The sequence below is a fragment of the Podarcis filfolensis genome (genome assembly GCF_964270895.1).
Source record: "Podarcis filfolensis genome assembly, chromosome: 1".
Lineage (NCBI taxonomy): Eukaryota > Metazoa > Chordata > Lepidosauria > Squamata > Lacertidae > Podarcis > Podarcis filfolensis.
Genome location: NC_139604.1, coordinates 51,448,625 through 51,470,598, shown reverse-complemented (window position 1 = coordinate 51,470,598; position 21,974 = coordinate 51,448,625). Strand labels below are relative to the sequence as shown.

Genomic DNA, 21,974 nt, shown 5'->3' with positions numbered 1-21,974 from the left:
TGGCAGAGTTGGACTGATGCAGCAAATGAAACACAGAATTTCGTGGCACATTAACAACTGACTGTAACTTGAACTTTTGTGGACTATCCATAGTTGGCATAGGAAGAAGCAAAGATCACCAATGTTGAAGCAATGATTCTTCAACATCAACTTAGTTGGACTGGTCATGTTGTTTGGATGCCTGATAATCATCTTCCAAAGCAACTACTTTATTCTGAACTTTAGGTGGTCAACAAAAGAGGTTTAAAGACTCACTCAAGGCAAATCTTTAAAAATGTAGGATAAACACCAACAATCGGGAAACACTGGCCTGTGAGTGCTCCAACTGGAGAACAGCCTTTACCAAAGGTGTCATGGACTTTGGATGAAAGGGAGAAACGTGCTAAGAGGAAGGCACATTTGGCAAACCCTCACCATGATCAACTCTCACCTGGAAACCTATGTCCCCACTGTGGAAGGATATGTGGTTCCAGAATTGGCCTCCACAGTCACTTACGGACTCATTGTTAAGACCGTGTTCATGGAAGACAATCTTACTTGGCTACGAGTGATTGCCAAAGATGAAGGATATGCAAAAAGCAGCAGAAATGTAAACAGGGAGACTAAAAGGCTATGAAATGCAAAAGGGCCAGAAGGCCTATGACATTTATGTGCAAAGCTCAAGTGCAGTGCTATAGTGGGCAAGAAATCCATGGTTCCTATTAAGATCTAAAAATATCAGATTTGATGACAAATTCTAACCTACCAATCCACAGGGAAGCCTTTGATTTGATTTGATTTTTTATGGAATGACTTTTTAGGAAAGTAGAAGGATATTCTCCAGGTGGTTTCTGAATGTTGCCAATTTTGATGTCAGATTTGTGTCTTTCTATTCTTTAGAGCAGGGACTGAGTTGTCTGCCCTATGCAGACAATTAAAAAAAAAAGGTAGGATAGGCGATTAGAGGATGAGCAAGTGAAGCGAGCCTGAAATCATGTGGTCAATATTATTAGCAATGCTTTCTTTCAGGGAGTAGGTAAAGGTAAAGGGACCCCTGACCATTAGGTCCAGTCGTGACCGACTCTGGGGTTGTGGCGCTCATCTCGCTTTATTGGCCGAGGGAGCCAGCGTACAGCTTCCGGGTCATGTGGCCAGCATGACTAAGCCGCTTCTGGCGAACCAGAGCAGCACACAGAAATGCCGTTTACCTTCCCGCTGGAGCGGTACCTATTTATCTACTTGCACTTTGATGTGCTTTTGAACTGCTAGGTTGGCAGGAGCAGGGACCGAGCAACGGGAGCTCACCCCGTCACGGGGATTCGAACCATCGACCTTCTGATCGGCAAGTCCTAGGCTCTATGGTTTAACCCACAGCGCCACCGGGGTAAATAGTACTGGCACCTCTTTTTTGTTGTTAAAAAGTGTGGCACTTACTCTAACAACTTCATGGTGAGTACCGGCACCTATTTTTCTAGAAAAAAAGCAATGACAACCTGAAATTGTACTGCCTGGGTAGATACAGTGACAAACATAACGTATAGCAGACTTTTTTGGGGTAGAAATTTGTAGGTCAGACAGACCAGTCTCTATACCAGGGGTCAACAAACTTTTTCAGCAGGGGGCCGGTCCACTGTCCTTCAGACCTTGTGGGGGGCCGGACTATATTTTGAAAAAATATATATGAACAAATTTCTATGCCTGACAAATAACCCAGAGATGCATTTTAAATAAAAGGACACATTCTACTCTTGTAAAAACACACTGACCGTCCATGGGCCGGATTTAGAAGGCGACTGGGCCGAATCCAGCCCCCAAGCCTTAGTTTGCCTACCCATGCTCTATACCATGGGAGGAGAATCTTTTCCAGGCTGAGAGTCACATTCCCTCATGGACAATCTTCTGGGGGCCACATGCCAGTGGTGGATAGGGCCAGAGGCAAAGTGGGAGGAGAAATAGGTGTCCCTTTTACCTATGTACAGAAGGCCACATTCCAGTCATGCAAAAGTCAGTGCTTTTGATCCCCCTGCTCCAATCCCTCCATCCTCCAGGCAAGCAAGAGGCATTATCACAGTTGAAGGACATATTTCAGCCAGACAAAAGTATTTGATGGGGGCAGGGAGCAGGATCAGTGAAGAGGGCAAGATCTGGGCAGAGGCAGATCTAGGGGAGCATGACTGGTTCGGTCACACTGGGTGTGAGACCTCAGGGGTCCTGTAGGGGACACCGTAACTATGATGTAGAATAGAAGGTGAGAAGGGGGAAGTGACGGATTTTGGCATCGCACAGCGCACCACTGAAATTTGAGGCCCCTAGGTTCACCCCTGGTCTAGGAGGCCACATATGTTCCCTGGACACAAGGTTCCCTGCCTCTACTCTACACAAAAGAATAAATGGACAAAATCTGATATCAGAAAGGCAACAGTCTTCAGCAACAACAAAACTCATTTAAAAGAAGGCACCTTTTGCTGAACTACAATTCATTAACAAACCTGACCCTGTTCATTTACTGCTGCTGTAAATGGTCACTGTCCTTATCTTTTATGTATCTGTGCTTTGCACAGAAGTGTCACAGATCTGCATTTCCCAACTTCTTCGCTCTGCTGTTTACAGCTGTTGTTTTCTCTGTAGCCATGCATTCATGCCAGCCAAGAAGAACAATTTACGCTTCTCCATGTTCCTAATGAAGTGGGCTCTAGTTCAAAAGCGCTTCTGCTGCATTAACTCTGTTAGTTTTTAAGGTGCCACAAGACACTTTGTTGTTTTTCCCTGTGGTATGCGGATATGATAGTGGCTTCTGCTGCTCAACTGGTTGCCAAGACCAACCTTCAAGCCAATACCCTGCAATTCCACCCTATATAGATGGTGAATGATGACAGGGCAACACTGGAAATAGCAAGGAGAACAATCCCCAAGCAGAACCTTCCTCATTGCCCCAACCATTTTCTCCCCAACCTGCTATGAAGGGTTTGGTGTGGAGACTGAGAACGGAGCCTTCAACCCCACAGAAACTCCCCACAAAATAACTTTTACAATATGGACATGGGACAGCAGAGAAAATACTTTCCTCCTCTTCCATTAGAGCTTATTGTTCATCTGCTAGCTAGAAAGCCAAGCAACCAACAGCAATCAGTAACTAAGTGGGACAATTTCCTCCCCCAAATGGATCTCCCAGTGTATGTCACTGGTGCATGGATATGTATGGATATGGAGACTGAAGTGGGAAGGGTTTGCTCCATATGGTGTGTGCAGCATGGCATCAGGCAATAAATACTACCTGCAAAATTTCACTACGATACTGTGCATACTTTCAGTGAATTTGCTCCCTGATGCACAAGACAAGTAATTCAGAGCCTGTGTTAACAAAGGCCACTAACCTCCTAACAAAAACATACAAATGAAAACAATCCCATGCTACAACTTACTAGTATTTCTACGTCACATCTAGCTTCTACATCAAAATTAACATGCTCAGCTTTGTTGCAAGCAAAATATTGTTACAGGCCACCTGAATCTCTGCTGAGCAGTGTGCGAGATTCTAAGGGTCTTGGCACTTAACAAGAGTTTGTCTTTCTTTCAGAAAATTAGGCACACCAGAGGCTACAGTATCTTTATGATATATGGTTTATTTATACATATATACAATCTGAAGCTTTCAATGGAGGAGCTCACAGCAGCAGCACCCCAAAACATGCCAGCTTATTTCATAATAGCAGCGCCAATATCCTCTACCTTGCAGGGCACATCCCAGCTCAACTGCTCCTCTTTGCTTCCTGGTTACATCACTTCCAATCCCCCTTCCCTAAACTAAGCCTCATTATCTACAGAGGGAGGGAGGACTTCATTCATTTGCATTCTAACACCTTTTCCCTTTGATCCTCACAGGCTGTCATCTCACAAAGAAGTGTGCCTGACTTCATAAGCACTTGTCGATTTGGCAGGATTGCAATGACCAATACACAACCCAGGAAGTGTGCCTACTTAACTAGCTTTTACATGCACTAATAACAGAGGCTTATCAGTGGGTCTACTACCTCTTAGTATGGTACTATCTCTTAGTACCTCTAATATACACTTGGGTCTGGCTATTTCTTGGTTCTAACATGCCAGTTCTAATTAAATTCCAACATTTATTAAACCCAAGCATTTAGCACCCACAGATCTATAACAAGATTTTAACACCAGAGACTGCCAAAAATGACTGCCAAAAAAGGAAGACCACTACATAAGGCAATCTTCATGAGAAAAGGGGGCTTTCTTCAGTTTCTGCACACTTTCCCCAAAAGCGCATTTACTTATAAGCAAGCATCCCAAATTGGTGACTAAGGCAGATTAGACAGTTTCCCTAAGAAACTATTTGAAAGAATGCCACTGCAATGCAATGCAAGCACAGTAAATTTACTTGGGAGGGGTGTTTGGATGCCCATGCACCTTCCTAGCCATTGGTTGAGCTCCTGTGGTATTACAGAATATTCAGCAACATTCCAAGTGCTAAGGCAGAGATTTCCAAACTTTTCATGTTGGTGACACACTTTTTAGACATGCATCATTTCATGACACAGTAATTCAGTTTTACATCTTTTGGAGACACAGTAATTCAGTTTTACTAGCAAACCAGGGATTAAACTAACCACTTTCCAGTCCTGGAAGGAGCGGGGGGAGTGTTTGTGCGACACACCTACACACTGCAGGTGTGTCACAACACATAGTCTGGAAAGCTCTGTGCTAAGGGGTAAACATATCAGCACAAAGGGCTAGAGAACAAAAGTAGTAGTGTGTTGGTGGGAAGAGGTGAAGAAAGCAAGGGAGCAGCACTTTCTCAGTAGTGATCAACTGTTAAGCTGAATGTGTCAATGAATAGTAAGTGGTCTCTGTGTAAATGGGGAAGATGCATTTTATTGATTTTCACTTTATTACTTTCTATGCCACTTTTCATTATGAATACTTCCAGGGTTTACAATAGTTGTAAATTGGAAATGGACAAGTAAAACACATGCCTGCAAATGTTCACTTTTTAAAGTACTTTATTGAATTAATAGTATAACATTAAAACAAAATGCATCACACTTGACCCCATGGTACACCTATGCTCACACCATTAAGAGTCTGCATCAAAAACTTTGGGCACACACTAGAGTGCGTAAGAAACTAAAACAAGAGAGCAGCTCAGCAAACAGCTGCTTGTTAAGTTAAAATTAAACTCTGCACAAATATTGACCTTTGGAGGGGAAACAAACTGGTTGCAATATATTTACTAGCTTTATAAATGGGGATGACCATATCTGCCTTATGTGCCTCGTCACTTGGTTGGGCAAAGGCTGAAGTGCCACCAGCACATGGTGAGAGTGTGAGGGACTGTGAGGTGCAGGAGGACAGCAGCAGCTTACTCGGTTGCAGGTCAGTGTATCCTTCCTTTGGGCAATGAGAAGGTGCAACACTTTGGATAAACATGAAGCAGAACCTCCAACTTTTGTTACAAGCTGCAGAATGGCTGAGCCAGCAAGAAAAATTACTCTGTGTTCTGTGGAAGGCTCAGTGACATCACAGCCCTAGGGTTGTTTCATCAGATTCCTCACCCCACACATCAGATGTGGGGAACCTTTTTTAAACTCAAGGGCCACATGGGGACTGCATACCAGAAGTGGGAGTGGCAAAAGTGGGTGTGGCCACACACACCACTCTTCATCCTCCATGCAGGCAAGAGGAGTGCATAGGTGTGGAGAGAGAAGCCAGGGAGGGGGTACATTTGGCTCCTGGGCAGAAGGTTCCCCACCCCTGCCACACCTGAAGCAGATCAGGAAAAGATTTTCCTATAGATCAGTGGTTCCCAATTAGGGGTCCAGGGACCCCTGGAGGTCCACAGAATGCACCCAAGGGGGCTGTGACACCATTCCTTTCCTCCCCCCAACCAGTCAGAAGTCACGCCTTGGTTGTCAAACATTTCGGAAGCCAAATGGTCTTTCGGAATGGATTACAGTACATTCGACAACCGAGGTTTGACTGTATTGGCCAAAACTGGTTTTGAATTCACAGCGTGATAACAATTTTGACCCAGCAATACACAGCACTATATTGCTCCTCACGCAAGGGAAAGCAGGGCAGCTGATTTCAAGGCACCACTAATATTGCATGATGATCTCAGCCGATAACGCTGTTGATCTGAGCTGCCTACCCTTACGCTGAGGGAGACCAGGGCAGCCAATAGCACTGCAGCCTCCCCTCAGGCTGAGGGAAAACAAGGCAGCCAATTGCAAGGTGCTGCCTTTCCCTCACACTGACAGAGAACAGGGAAGCTGACTGCCCTCACTTCAAGGTACCATGGCACTACCTTCCGCTGGCACTGAGGCAGACCACCTTTTCTTAGGGAGCAGGAAAGCAGCCTCCGCCACAGTAGATGTGCATCTTCGCTGGTGTGCCACTGCGGGCTGCCCCGCTGATGGTGGCTTGATGCACCCTCTATCCCCATCCCCACCCACTCAAACCATGCGGTGGAGGTTACTCTGCTTCCTCTCCTCCCCCCACCCACCCCCACCGTAGCTGCTCCTTCCCTCCTCCCCATGCCTGATCTTCAATTTCAGACATCATGATATATTTGAATATCACCATGTTTAGCTGCTGAAATATCATGATGTTGAAAACCAGATATCGTTCAGCCCTCATCTGTTTTTTAGTATACATAAAATCCTTTGCTTTTTAGGGGCTACCCCACATTTTGTTCAAAAAAATGCTTTGCAGAGGTAATCACCATAGAGTTATTAAAATTTTCAAAAGCAGGGGGTCCATGGTTTGGCTTTGAAAAATAGGGGGTCCTAATTGGGAACCACTGCCATAGATGACAAAATTATCTCAACACCTTATGAGTAGCTCTCTGCAAATGTACTATTTTGCCCCAAGAGTGGTACTAGCCTGATCACAGAGCTCTATTGTAGTTTATCAATATATCATAACTGCATATTGAACAAATGAGCCTCGTTTTGTAAGTTGCTGTGGAGAAAAAGCTTTTGAGCTAAGTATGACAGGATATATAAAAATGCATTTTAAAAAAATGTAAATTGCCTTCTGCATATCTGCCCAGTCACAGCAGAACTTCAGAAACAAAGGACTCTCTGGGTTGAATAAAGTTTAATAAGCAAACCACGCTCAGCTTTTGAATAACATTGAACATGTACGAAAATCACTACCACCCGTTTTTATATTGCATCCTTCCAGCTCTAATTTGAACTTTAGTCACTGACATAGAGAGACAGTTCTAGGGTTACTGCCCCCCTAACTGACTGAAGAAAGTGAGGCTTTCACAGTTTCTTCTTCTGATTCCTGCCCCCTAGTGCAGAGGCATCTCATGGGCATCAGAATAAGCTGGATCCAACCTCCCCAAAGCACCTGGGGTCTGAGGTTTGATTCACACAATCACTTTTGACACATTTTCATTTTGCGCCAATTCTCTTGGGGGAGGGAGGGGTCAGGCTATTATTTGTTTATTACATTTATAGGTGTAGTGGTGGTGTTGTGGCTAGAGCCTCAGATTTGAACTGAGGAGGCCTGGGTTCAAATTCCTACCCTTCCATGAAGTTCATGAAGTGACCTTGGGCAAATTTCTATCTCAGTTTGATCCACCTCACAGGTTTGTTGCACGGAGGAGGGGAAATAACCACATTTGTTGCCTTACGCTCCTTAGAGGTAAGGCAAGACATAAATTCAGTCTATCAGTCAATCAATAACGCTGCTTTTTCCCAAGGAACCCACAGAGATGTACACAGTTCTCCACCAAGACACATACATTTTATTTTCATAAAGACCCTGTGAAGTAGGTTAGCCTGAGAAAGAGAAAGAATATGACTGACCCAAGGTCACCTAGTAAGCTTTAAACATGAAACTTCCCAATCATAGTCAGACACTCTGACCACTATGCTGCATGTTGTTGTTTAGTCGTTTAGTTGTGTCCGACTCTTCGTGACCCCATGGACCAGAGCACGCCAGGCACTCCTGTCTTCTACTGCCTCCCGCAGTTTGGTCAAACTCATGTTGATAGCTTCGAGAACACTATCTAACCATCTCGTCCTCTGTCTTCCCCTTCTCCTTATGCCCTTAATCTTTCCCATCATCAGGGTCTTTTCCAGGGAGTCTTCTCTTCTCATGAGGTGGCCAAAGTACTGGAGCCTCAGCTTCCAGATCTGTCCTTCCAGTGAGCACTCAGGGCTGATTTCCTTAAGAAGCAATAGGTAAAGGTAAAGGTAAAGGGACCCTGACCATTAGGTCCAGTCGTGGCCGACTCTGAGGTTGCGGCGCTCATCTCGCTTTATTGGCCGAGGGAGCCAGCGTACAGCTTCCAGGTCATGTGGCCAGCATGACGAAGCTGCTTCTGGCGAACCAGAGCAGCGCACGGAAACACCGTTTACCTTCCTGCTAGAGCCGTACCTATTTATCTACTTGCACTTTGACGTGCTTTCGAACTGCTAGGTTGGCAGGAGCAGGGACCGAGCAACGGGAGCTCACCCCGTCACGGGGATTCGAACCGCCGACCTTCCGATCGGCAAGTCCTAGTCTCTGTGGTTTAACCCACAGCGCCACCCGTGTCCCATAGTAAGAAGGAATAGGCTATGCTAAAAGCACACTCAACGAAGTGCTCTTTTTAAAAAATATATTTAAAAAGTCATCACAGCTTTCAGAAGAAGTGCCAAACATGTGAGCTGGTCCAAATTTCATCTTTCTTGGCAGACAAGACTGAGTTCTGACAGAAAATGCACATCTCAGAGTGGTATCGTGGGGCTATGGAGGCAGGAGGAGGATGCTGGGGGTAAAAGATTCACAAATGGCAAGCGGGACTGTGTATTGCAGGGGGCTGCACAGCCAGGAAGAAGGAGGATAAAAAGCTCACATAGCTTTGGGACAGGAGGGAGTTGTATGCTATTTTCCAGATGAGAAGATTGGAGAAGAGGGCTGCATTTCACATATTGATTCTAAAGACCCAGCCAAAATGTAGGGCTACAGATCTCTAGTTCTACTTAACTCCCTAACTGACAGCTTTCTTCTTTAGGTATTTGCTTTATGCCTGGCTATTTTATTTCTAATTGTAGCTACCCACTTCCCCTCTGAACCAGGATGGGATTTTGACCAAAGCAACCATCTTTTGCAATTGTGGCTTTCTGGTTGTCTAGTAAACCCTCCCAATTATTGTTCACATTTCCCTAGTGAAAATCTGCCTTTCCAGCGCATTTGGCTGGTGATGTTTCCAAACCCATCTCCAGGAAATCTGCCCTTTCAAAGCCCCAAATAGTTGCTAGCTGGCTTGAAACCAGCATCAGGTAATGACTGGAAGCTACATGCTACAACCAAGTCACTGTTACTTGCTAAGACAAGGCAAGAAATGGAGCTAACATAAATGGGTTGTCAGCCTTCATATGTACAGCTTGCTGTTATCCATGTATCAGAGGATGCTTTGCACCACCTATATGTTGATCCCCATGAAAACAAATTGGATAGGACTTGGCAAGGATATTTCTTGAAAAGAAATGTGAAGAATTCCATAGATTAGACCAGTTAGAACTGGACTACAGAACATCTCAATTAAATTGCTGCCTCCAAGAAGCAGAGACCTGAAATGTGAGTAGGTAGCAATCTATTCTTTACTCTTTCCAAACATTTAACTCTGTTTTGGATTTTTAAGATGGGGCAATTTGGAGAGACTTAATGTTTTTCCAGTGTTTCTTTGGGTTTCTCCATGTGCTCTCCCAACTCGTAAAAAAGCAAACCCCAAAACCTCAGTTCCTGATTCCATAAAATACAATAAATAGGCATACAATATATTTTGGCCGATGTAAAACTTACGGAGAAAGACCGGAGAGGCAAAATGGAAGGCTCCAATCCAAGTAGCACTAGTCATGATTAAGGCCCAGTGAAAGCAATGCAACTCAACTGGGAGAAACTCAGTATGGTAACAGACAGAGTATTGGACTAGGAGTGTGGAGATCTAGGTTTATATCCCCACTTGGCCATGAAACATACTGGGTAACTTTGGGCTAGTCATATATTCTCCTCTATGACCTGCCTCACAAGGTTGTTATAGGGACTGAAGGGATCAGAGGAAAGAACCTTGCAAACAATCCTAAGATCCTTGGAGGAAGAGAGAGATAAAAATGCGATAAATGAGCAACATAAAATGAGTCACAACTTGTTCCATTGCTTTCAATGGAATTTCACTGAAGCTCAATTCAACTCATATCCCTAAGTTATGCTAGTGAAGTTATAGAAATTTTAAATGGTGTACGTGCTAATGAAAGTCCCCAATCCAGTTAATGTTTGTCACAACAAAGGTCCATTGATAATGGCCAGTTTATTTAGTCTAGAAAGAAAGATATCGAGATTAATCCAGTTTCTAGGTTCTCTTACGGTTTCTCTCATCAGCACAAAGTTAAACTAACAAAATGGTCATTACAAGCAAAAACAATTCTATTGGAGATAATGGAAAGCTCCGGATACTACCCTCCCCAGTACCATTTCCACCCTAGACACACTGGGAAACAGGATTCAACTAACTCAGTAGCCAATCATGGTGCAGGACCCAGAGTATATAGTGTATCAGATTTTTCACAGATATATTCTGCCTACTCATGACATAAACATACCGTACCAAGAACCACAACTCTACTGGCACCCCTACACAAGAAAGGAAAGGGACACAGGTAGCTTATCTGAAACTGATACAGTATTCTTTTAGTGGTCATCTCTGCAGTGTCACATGTGGATTCTGCACCTGCAGAGAGCTCACCCTAGGAACATTTTTATGGAACATATTTATGGTCTCTGCGTAGTTCCACATAAGGCTGACTGTTCAGCAATGCAGGGCCAGCTCAAGACATTTTGGCACCCAAGGTGAACCACAAAATGCCGCTCCCCTCTTCACTAGGGAAGAAGGGGTGAATGATCTACAACAAGAACAAGGGAGGAATAAAGATCTACATCAGGATCTGCTGCCCCTGTGGATCCTGCCGCCTGAGGCAGACGCTTAATCTTGCCTCATGGGCGGGCCAGCCTTGCAGCTCTGTACCCAGTGGAGGGTGCAGGGAAACTCAGGAAAGTAGTTTATGAAAAGCATCTCTACTAAACATTGCATCTGCTCTGGCATGTACATGTTTAGTGAGCATAGTGCTTCACAGAGGTGAAGTGCTTCACGAAAGTGGAAGGTGTGAACCATATAGCAGCTTTACCCAAGTCAGTTATGAAAATACCCCAGCAACTTAATTTATTCCCAATGCACTCCATTACTATTAATCCTGGTGAGATATACCATGCTACTGCCTGAGATAGGGTGGGAAACAATAACAAGACCTGCAGACAAAACATTAACCAGGGGGAGGAGAAACTGGAGGGGGCTAGGTCAGGGGCCAGCAAACTTTTTCAGAGGGGGCGGTCCACTGTCCCTCAGACCTTGTGGGGGGCTGAACTAGATTGTAAAATAAAAATAAAAATGAACGAATTCCTATGCCCTACAAATAACCCAGAGATGCATTTTAAATAAAAGGACACATTCTACTCATGTAAAAACATGCTGATTCCCAGACCGTCCATGGGCCGGATTTAGAAGGCGATTGGGCCAGATCCGGCCCCCAGGCCTTAGTTTGCCTACCCATGGGCTAGGTAAACTGAAAGGTCCTTGGGGCCTGACAAAGGCAGACTGTTGTCAATGTGAGACCAAGGAGCATTGCTTGGTACTTAAAAGATTTGCGGCAAGGGCACATAAGCACAATTTTGTGTATGTCAGTTTCCATGTATAGATGAAAATCTAGACTTTAAATGTCACAGAAGGCATGCCAACTAATTTTCCATCCAAATCACCCCAGATAAGTTATTCTACTAATTTGCACCCCACCACATATCATCCCAAGTTAAAACAAAAAAAAAAATTTCCCTTCCAGTAGCACCTTAAAGACCAACTAAGTTAGTTCTTGGTATGAGCTTTTGTGTGCATGCACACTTCTTCAGATACCATCTGAAGAAGCGTACATGCACACGAAAGCTCATACCAAGAACTAACTTGACTATGTTCATACCAAGTTCATACCAAGAACTAACTTGACTATGGCAGACCAACACGACTACCTATCTGTAACATCCCAAGTCAGTTCTTCTTCCCCAGTTTCCCAACAGATCCGATGCTAAATCAATTCAGTTCCCTCTATTCACTATCCTCCACAGCATCTCTAGATAAATAATCTCAAATTCATTTATTTCCCAAAATTCATTACCCAGCCAGAAATACCCAGGCACTAAGGAAAATATTCAGTCCCACCCCTGGCAACGCCAGTGGTAAAGTCACTAGTCCATATGCTAATCAATCTTATTAGCTATAGCCAATAAACAATAGCACTGACGGATAAGGGATTTGCCAGCTCTTTTTTCTTGATAGTCTATAGCGTCCTCAGCCCTGAAGAATTTACAATTCAGGTAGGCCAAGAGGTTAGAAGTTAGAAGAGAAAGCAGAAGGGGAGAAGAAATCAAAGGAGATAAGTAAAAATAATGGGAGAAATGGCAATATATCTGAGGTGCACCATAGCTGATTTCTAATGGGCAAATGATTGTGGTGCTTTACCTGCTGGATTTCCTGGTCCCCCCGCCCCCCATCGCAACCTTTAGGCTTGCCAGAGATCTGAAAACCCCCAGCTAGACATGCTCCTGCACATTTAGCAAACATACAATATAGAAATCAACAGAGGGGATTGTATGGCATGGGGGGTACACTAGATGACCTTCAAGGCCCTTCTAACTTTTATCATTCTATGTGGATGGTACTGGTTGCTTGTTGGATTCTTGCAATGTGGAACAGTAGATCCAACTGCATGATAGCTTCAGTTGCACAGATTTCATGTCTATTCAAGCAAATAGGCAAATCTGGGAGCTAGGTCCACTCCTCTCCCACTGACAGCCATCTGGCTTCAAGGTAGTAGTGAAGCTGGAACCACAGCACAGAACTCCATGCCATATCAATATTGCCTAAATAATGTGTCTGTTGAGGGTGTTGTCCTTAGCAGCTGTAATTTTCTGGCATTTTGGAGCTGAGTGAACCTTAATATAAAATATTAAACGGAAATGATTTTTTTGTAAATTGAATTTATTAGTACAAGGAACTCAAGGTGGCATAGGTGATTGTCTTCCTCTCCATTTTATTATCATAACAACCCCGTGAGGTAGGTTAGACCAGTGACAAGGGGGGCGAAGCTGCCCCCCTATAAATACAAATCAATACAAATCTGAGGTTCTGCCCCCCAACAAAAATCCTGGATATGCCCATGCCCCCATCCTACCAGTAGAAAGGTGGGTATTTAAATGTTTTGTTTGTAAATAGAACATGTTTTATTTATATTTTTTTATAATTTATACAAAATACAATTACATAAAATGATAAAAACATAATGAAATATTGTTGAAGCAGAAAAATATAGAATCGTGGAGTTGGAAGGGACCCCCAAGTGCAATCTTTCTAGTGCAACCCCCTGCAATGTAGGGAACTCAGCTAAAGCATCAATGACAGATGGCCATCCAACCTCTGCTTAGAAACCTCCAAGGAAGGAGAGTCCAGAACCTCCCAAGGAAGATCCATCTTCCATGTATTATAAAAAGTAAACAACACTTATTTGACCCCAGTGATTTGACACAGAGGGGGAAACCTACAGACACAGTCCAAAAGGCGCACAGGGAGTTCTGCATATATGGGAGAATTTTAAAAAGCAAGTGGTCCTTACTGACCTGGTGCAAAAAGATCTTGTCATTTGGAGGAGCCCGGGCTGCCTAGATAAAGCACTATAGTCCCCCACACCCTTACCTGGGAGAAAGGCCCACTGAACTCAGTGCAGCTTTCTTCTGAATAGACACTTAGTTATTTACTAGATGCAAGTAAGCAGCACCAGACAACCCCACTCAGCTAGGTGCTAGGGTAGATTTCACCCCATGTCTTGCAGAGCCAGGCTAACACTGCCGACAGGCCCTATGCCCCGTGGCAACATCCGAAGGCCCTGATCCACTAGTCGCTGGGGTGCACTGCACCCTGCGCCTTGCAGAGTGAGGCCCACTGGGCCCAGCATTGGCAGCAACAACAAGCAGTTCCTGTTTACCCAGCCCTACCCATTGCCACCCCACCACTGTACTTACCTGACCTGGTTCCGGATTGCGGGCTCTACTGGTCAAAATGGGAGCCTTAACAATAGCCCTCTCCCGCCAGAAACAAACCAGGACTGCTCCAAGAAAACACATGTGGCAAAAAGGAGTGCTAGTCCCTGGTGGGCCACTCCCTTACCCACTTGTGATTAGCCAAGCAGATAGCCAGCCAATCAGGATTTTTAAAGTGTGTGTGTGTTTCAACTCCCTTCACTTCTCACTTCCCTCTGTGGCCCCCTAGCCTCGTGCTGTGGCCCCCCATTTGTATATTTTTCACCTATGGCCCCGTTAGAATATTCTGGGGGCCCCAGGGGCCATATGGCCCCTGATTGAGAAACATTGGGTTAGACTAAGAGACATTAAGTGGCCATGTCACCCAGCAAATTTCATGGCCGAATGAGGATTTGAACTGTGATCCTAGTCCAGCACTCTAACCACTACACCACACTGACTCTTTATCAGACACACTCTGCAACAAAGACAATTTCCTCTTTAATATAATTTAGCTGCGTAACTCACTCTCTCTCTCTCTCTCTCTCTCTCTCTCTCTCACACACACACACACACACACACACATATATATATATAATTACTGCCCATTATCTTTCAATGCCTTAACCCAGGGGTAGCCAATGGTGTGCCCTCCAGATGCTGTTGGATTCCAAGTCCTATCAGCCCCAGCCAGCGTGGTCAATAATTAGAGGTTATCACCACTAGCTACCCCTGCCCTAAACATAAACCTATTTACCCAGGAGCAAGCCCTACTGATTTCAATAGAAATAGTTTCCTAATAAGTATATGAATGACAAGCGCATGAATCTCTTTTGCAAACAGAGTGGCCATTAAACCATGACCGAGTGAGACAAAAAAAGAGAGACAGCAGTAGGTGTAAAAGGACAGCAGAAGAAGCCAACCTCTTGTAGTACGCTAGTCTTCCCCAAGACCAAGCTCTGGTTATGCCTCTGGAGAAAGTTTCTATCCATAGGGAGTAAATGTGCTCCCCACATCATTAGCTAAGCTCCTGTACACCACCACTCCTCTAATCCAGCGGGTAGGTCCTGACCTCTATTAGTAATATGGCCTACAAAAAGGTGTGTACATGTATGTGTGCATATGTAACACATGCACAAAGGTTTGCACAAAAGGCATGTGCATGTATGTGTAACCAGGAGGAGTTCCTCCCATTAAGCATGCCCCAGGCCTTGTGCCATTCAAGAGCCAGTGGGGGTGGCAGTGCAGGAAGATACAGCCTGCATGAAGCGAGGAGATGCTTTGCTATCCCAGGCCTCGGAAATCCTGAATAGAGTCTTATTCAGGCTGAAGCAAAACTCTGTGAAACACACAAGAATCCTTTGAGTAATGGGCGTGCGGGAAAGAGGCTTCTATAATTACCAGCAACTGTTTGAGACGCATGCTGCCCAGAGACATGTACTGTGCAAAACCACTTGAAAAGGGGCCTCGTAGGAAAGGCAAAGCCTGGGGATTTTTTTTTTCAAGGAGTCCATCATGTAAGGATCCCGGCCGTTCCAAAATAATTCTGCCATATTAAAAAAACCCTCCGAAACCTCAACTTAATCGCTTTGTCCCGCTGGGACTGGTGAGCCTTGTGAAGGGGAGAAGGGAAACAAAATCGGCTTCCAATTAGAGACTAATCCCAAAGTAAAGCCCGGGAGCTATTACAGAGCCAAAAGGCATACAAGCAGCGCAGGCAGGGGAAAAGGAAAAGAGAGAGTCAGGTCTATTTGCATTAGGCATAGCCTTAGCCACTCTGCTCATGGGGGTTGAGAACAGGGCCTACTCCAGCTCCCTGCGCCTCTGCCCCCCCCCCAAACTGGACGTGGTACCAAATAGCTGTTTACAGTCAAGGCAGCCAGCAGGTCCAGAGACTCCAGACTAACTCAATGGAGAAACTTCCAGGGATCTCAAATCAAGACTGGAAGTGAGCAAAAGCTTTGCAAAAGTAGTACAGTTAGAAGCACAACCTCTGCAGTCCTCAAAATCTGTTTTGTGGACTGCTGTGGGTTCAGAAACTGTTTTGTGTACTGCTGTGGGTTCAGAATGGCAGCATGGGAGACACATGACTGGAGGGTGCAAGAATGAGCCCCAAACCACTTTGTGAGAGCGCGCACCGAGAGAGCAGACAATGTTAACTTTGGACGTTGGAGAGAAGCCTGCAACAAGGTACTTATAGCAGCTTAGGATTCCTTGTCACTTTTGGCAACTGAAGAATCCAGAGAAGAATCAATAAAGGAGAAGCCCCCCCCCCCACATCCCTTCTCTGTGTGAAAACCAGAAAATAGAGCAACTTCCTTCCACAGTAACACATCAAGCCCGAAGCAATTACCAGCCTGATGTTAGGTTTAGAGGGCAGAAAGGTCACAGCAGATAGAAGAGGGAGAGAATGTTCAGATCCCTGTCACCCATGAACCTCACTGAATATTCTTGGCTCCATTATAACAGACCTCACAAGTTTGTTGTGAAAACTGGAGGTAACCATGTACGTACATCACCCTGAACTTCTAGGAGAATGGGCAGGATAAAAATGTAACAATGAGACAACAAAAGGCAATGATCTGAACAGAGGAGCATGTTGTGAAGTGGGTAGGAATCAACCTCTCCAAAGTGACCAAAGGAGTTCCTAAACTGACACAACACAATACAACTACAGCAGTGAAACAAGGTTTTATGAGGAGAAAAGTCCCCAGGCTAATCATCCTTCTGGCTCAGGAGTTCCTGCTTTAGTGTGACAGGCCCAACCACAAACGATCAAGTCACCACACCTTTTAGTCACTCCTGTCTGTGCGGAGCTGTGTTCTACTATCAAACAGGAAAACACAGCCAGAGCAGTAAAGGAGAAGACAGGGTTAGAGTCAGAGGGGAGTTACCCTTTCTACTGCACAAACCCTATGCTGCTTCTAACGATCTGTGCATTCTTGGTGTGTGTGGATGCCCTGTCAGCAAAATATCATGGAAGTTTTATGGTACCCCATCCATGCTCAAATGCATGTCACAGTCCCTTTTTTGAAGTCTTGCCTTTCAAGGATGTGCCTCCAAGTCTACTTGCCAGCAATTCAATCTGCAAATGCTTCCTATCACCAGCAGGAGGCTTCACCTCCCAGGCACAGTAAATGGGAGTTGAGGTTAAACCTGAAAGCAACCGTTTTTGCTGCTCTTGGTTTGCTCTCTCTGCATCAAGGGGCCAGCCCAAAGCCTTAGAATCATGGGGCACAGCCTTGAGGGGCAAGATCAGATTTGGAAGAGAGACAATCAACAAGGCAGGGAGAACGGAAAGTAGGGAGAAAAGGCTGTCTGAGGTTGCACAGTCTTTCCGCTCTCTCGCAGCTCATGGTCTGGGGCCCGTCCAATGCAAAGCCAGCATCTCACCGTGGGTAACCACCAATGCCAGCACCCAAATGATTTATCCCCCTCTCTGTCCGGGGGCTGCTTTATGAGCTGTGCAGCCATGCAGTTCTATAAAGGATAGGCTTGTATTGCTTGGTCTCCTGACCCCCATGTGGCCATACACCTCCCCCTCTTCTCTCACAGCACCCTACGCTATAATGGAAACCCCTTAGCCCACAAAAGAACAGTAAACAGTGCAGGGAATAGCACGTGGTGGGACATGACAGGCTGAGGCATGCTCACCTTGAGAGCCGAAAGGCAAAGCCATGCACTGGGGTCTTGACCCAGGCGAATAGCTTGGATGGAGGGTGGGTAGCCATAGAAGAAATGGGTGGTAATTCCTGAGCAAGCAAGGGCCCCAAACCTGGTAAGAAGAGGAAGCTGAGGTGGTAGTGAGACTGGAAATTGGAGAGGGAGCCATAAGGTTCACTGAGAGCGATCCAAATACTGAAATTTTGTGGTAAGGCACAGCTGGACTCCTATCTTTCCTCACAACAAAGCAGAGTTTGGGGTCCTGCAAGAGACAATGCTGTGCCTGGTCTGCACTGTGAATTCAAGAAGGCCTTACCTCCCATCCTGACATTCCTCCAGCCAAGAAAGAAAGCCACCCTCACTTTCTCAGTTCTTTGTTCAGGGCCCCTGTGTTTCCCTCCCCAAAGCACATTGCATTCAGAAATGGCTGGTTTATTCTACACTGAGCAAAATATGTGTCAGTGCAGCCTCCTGCTGGCTGCTCATCACAGGTTGCAGAATTCGACCATCTCTTCTACCATCCATATTCCCTAGACATCTCTTGCTCACACTATCAATATACACCTGGCCTGTTTATAATAAGCTAGAGGGAGGAGGGCATGACAGAAGAAAGCACCTTAAAGATCACATAAGAAGTCAAATTCCGTACCAAGGAAAATCCTTGGAGGGAAACCTGTAAAGAGGCCATTCTTCTGTATTATTTACACAGTGACAAGGGTGATCAACTCTAAACCATTCTTTGGACAAAATAAAGAGCTGCAAGAAATCTTGAAGGAAACTAACAATAGGTTGGAGCCAAGACCCTGGAAGAAAAAAGAGACAGTGGAGGAACCACAGCTTTGCACACAGAACATCCCAGTTTCATTCCATGGCATTACAGGATGAGGCTAAGAGCAGATTAAGGAAATGACCCCTGCCCGAGATCCTGGCAAAGTATCACCAGTACTGGGCTAGATGGGTAAATAGTTTAACTTAGTATAAGGTAACTGCCTATGTTCATAAGGCATTGCCCCAAAATTGTATTGATATTGTCATGTTAAATTTATTACCCATTATTCACTAGCAGATCCCAGGATGGGTTACTACAATCTCAAATTCAACATTGCAAACAGGTAAAACGAATCACAATCCCAGGAATAGGGTGAGTCTCAAAACACATATCTCAGTTGTCAAAAGCCAGGGCAAATAGGTGTGTCTTCAGGATATGATGAAGTGCCAGATGCACCTCTGTGGGAAGGAAATTCCATAACCTAGCAACTGCTACTAAAGGTGCCCTCTCAGGCCACCACAACCCAAGCTTCAGAGGGCAATGGAACCACCAAAAGGGCCCCCTCTGTTGACAATAACACCCAAGAGAGTCTGTAAACAAGAGATGGTATCTCAGAAATTGGGGGTCTAAGTCATCTAAGGCTTTAAACACTAACAAGAGCATCTTCAACTGGGCCTGGAAACAAACTGGTAACCAATGCAGATAAAGCTGGGGTTTTTAAAACAAACAAAATCACCAAGATGTTTGAAACCTGTCACACTCCCATCACTTTTGGACTGGCATCAGACAGGCAGGAGCCAATATATGTGGATGCCTGCACTAGAGATGGTCCAGCAGAAACCTCTAGGCATTGGCATACAAGTGGCAAATATTCCATCAGGACAGAGGAAAACAAAAGCATCTCACGACTGCAAGGCCCTAGATCCTAGCTCATATGGGCCACGTGGCAGCAAGACAGCTCCCCTGAGGCCTGGCCTAGCCAGCCAGTGTGTCGTCCCCAAGCGCGTTCTGACACTGATAGAGAGGGAGAGAGAAGAGAGCCTTGTTCTTGGGCCAAGACTGAGCCGATTCAGGCACCATCTCCCCCGGGCTTTCTTGGGAGAAACGTGTCTCTGTAACAGCTGTGTCTGTAAAATGTATGGAAATGCCAATAAAACCTGTATCAAAAAGTATATGGATATGGATGGATGGAGATATATATATATATATATATATATATATATATATATATACACACACACACACACACACACACACACACACTATGAAATTAAGAGTACACAGGGAATTCAGCAGGGCTGCTTCCCTCGGAGCCGTAAACACCCCAAACAAGAGGCCAAGCAAAGTCACTGCGTCCAGTAGCTAAAAGGAGCAGCTCAGACAGCCAGGCGCTCCCAGGGATTGGGAGGAGGCCGGGGGGGGGGGTAGGCATATATTCAGTAGGTTGATGGGAGAAGTCTGTGGGTTGGATATGGCTGAAGTATAGAAGCAGACAGGCAAAGGGGAATTGAAGGTGATATCCTCTACCTACCTTGTCACCACTTTGCTCCAAGAGGATTCCTTTAATCATTTTGCACTCACCTCTTGCCCCAGCATTACTAAGGCAAACAATAAAACAGAGGTGGGGAACATTTTTCAGCCCAGGGGCCACATTCTCTTCTAGGCAACCTTCTAGGGGCCATATGCCAGTGGTGGGCAGGGCCACAGACAAAAGTAGGCAGAGTATGAAATATTAATTTTAACTTTGCATAGCTGATTTACACACACACACACACACGGCTCGCTCTCTATCCTCTACCCAGGCAAGCAAGGAGCATGATCAGAGTTCAAGGACACGTTCCAGCCAGGCAAAAAAATTAAGGGAGACTACAAAGCAGGGCTGGTTAGGGGTGGTGCTTTGGAGGGTGTGTGGCCTGAAGGGTCTCAAGAACCAGATAAAGAAGACTGAGGTTCCCCCATTCCTGCTATAAAAGTTCTGAGAAGCATGGTTATCAGGGAAAACCCACAGATGCAATATGGTGTCGCTTGCCCAAGGAGAATATAAAGCTGCAGTTGTTAAAGTTGCCCAGTTGTAAGGAGAAAAAGACAAAGCCTATAGCCTCAGGACCAAAACAAAATATCAAAGTGTAAGGATGGGAGTAGTATGTAGCTGTAAAATAGGAGCAAGCCAACTTAACTCTCTTTACAACAGCAGATACCAGAAATGTTTACAAGCGACTTGGGGTCTGGGCTAGATGGACTGCAAATTTCTCCCAGCAGGACAGCAAAAGAGTGAGGGACAGAGGTGGTTGTGGTTAATCACTATGGCAGTTATGAAGTTTGGGGTGAGCCAAAGGAAACTGGGGTAGCTGATTTAACAAAAAGATTAACTCTTCCCTAACTATGGTCAAGCCAGGTGTGTTTGTGTATTATCCAGGAAACGCTGCAAGCCTAAACTTTTGCAATCAGTGTAACGTGAGTGACTGTATGAACTCCACTCATATTGATTGGCAGTTCTTAGAGTCAGTGGGACAGACATCTACCTGCCATGGGCTTTTTGTTTGCAGAATACTCTTCCACAACACCATTAAAGCACAAGGCAACAACATACATTACTCTGTGCACTCACTCTCATCTACATAGAGCTAATGGACAGAGCAGCATTATTGCCCAGCTTTAGTTTCTCTCTTGGCTCCAGAGGAAATGACAGTATCAGCCTACTTCTTGGACAAAACTAACAGTTCATATTGGTATTGAGAAATCAGCTCCCCTGATCAAATCTAGCTGGATCCTTGTCTCTCTTATTACAGGGAAGCCAAGATCCATGCTGTCCAAAGATTGTCAGAGAGTTGACACTTGAGTTCCCTATTTCATAGAAACTCACAAAAGAACTTCATTTTACCCACCATCCTATCTCCCAATAGAGTCATGTCCTCTCAGCAACCTCCTGTGGGAATCCCCAGTCCTGGAGGGAGAGTACATCATTGCTACAAGTAGCTCTACTCTTTGGGAGAGGCCAAGGGATTCTGTCTAGATCAATTCTTTGTAGGGGGATCACATTCACCCCTGAGCAAAGAGGCCTCTCCTATTACAGCTAATTCTCAGCAGTAAAAAGGATTCTCACAGTCAAACTTTCAAGATGATTCAGTAAGATCTGAAGAGACAGCTCAGAACAAGCCTTAAACCTCAGAACTCAACAGGAAGGCTTCTGTCCCACCAGAAAACCTAGTCATGGAAGATTAAGTTTTGTGGTAATAGTAGGGGCCATGGAGAAGCAGCCAGAACTATTTCCAAATTGCTATTTCAGAGCTAGGGGTCATTTTCTTCCTAAACACCTGCTGTTCACAGATTCAGCATTAGAAAAAGATCTGTTCCTCTTTCAGTGTGACTAACAGCAAAAAACCAACAACCAGTGTGGTGCAATGGTTAGAATGTTGGACTAGGACCT

The 21,974-nt window shown here is 45.0% G+C and overlaps 1 protein-coding gene and 1 long non-coding RNA gene across 6 annotated transcripts in view; one reads left to right on the top strand and one right to left on the bottom strand.

The window, feature by feature from the left end:
- Positions 1 to 19,672, top strand: part of LOC310767705 — a 112,715-nt gene extending 93,043 nt beyond the window's left edge. The window contains exon 3 of one of the 2 annotated variants that reach the window (XR_014551023.1): positions 18,488 to 19,672. This is a non-coding gene — a long non-coding RNA (uncharacterized lncRNA). Of the gene's footprint in view, positions 1 to 3,861; positions 4,159 to 18,487 lie in introns of those variants that run through there. The other variant, XR_014551024.1, reaches the window with a different exon arrangement.
- The window catches only part of NHEJ1 (non-homologous end joining factor 1), a 108,855-nt gene that overhangs the window by 47,790 nt on the left and 39,091 nt on the right, over positions 1 to 21,974 (bottom strand). The window lies entirely within an intron of this gene.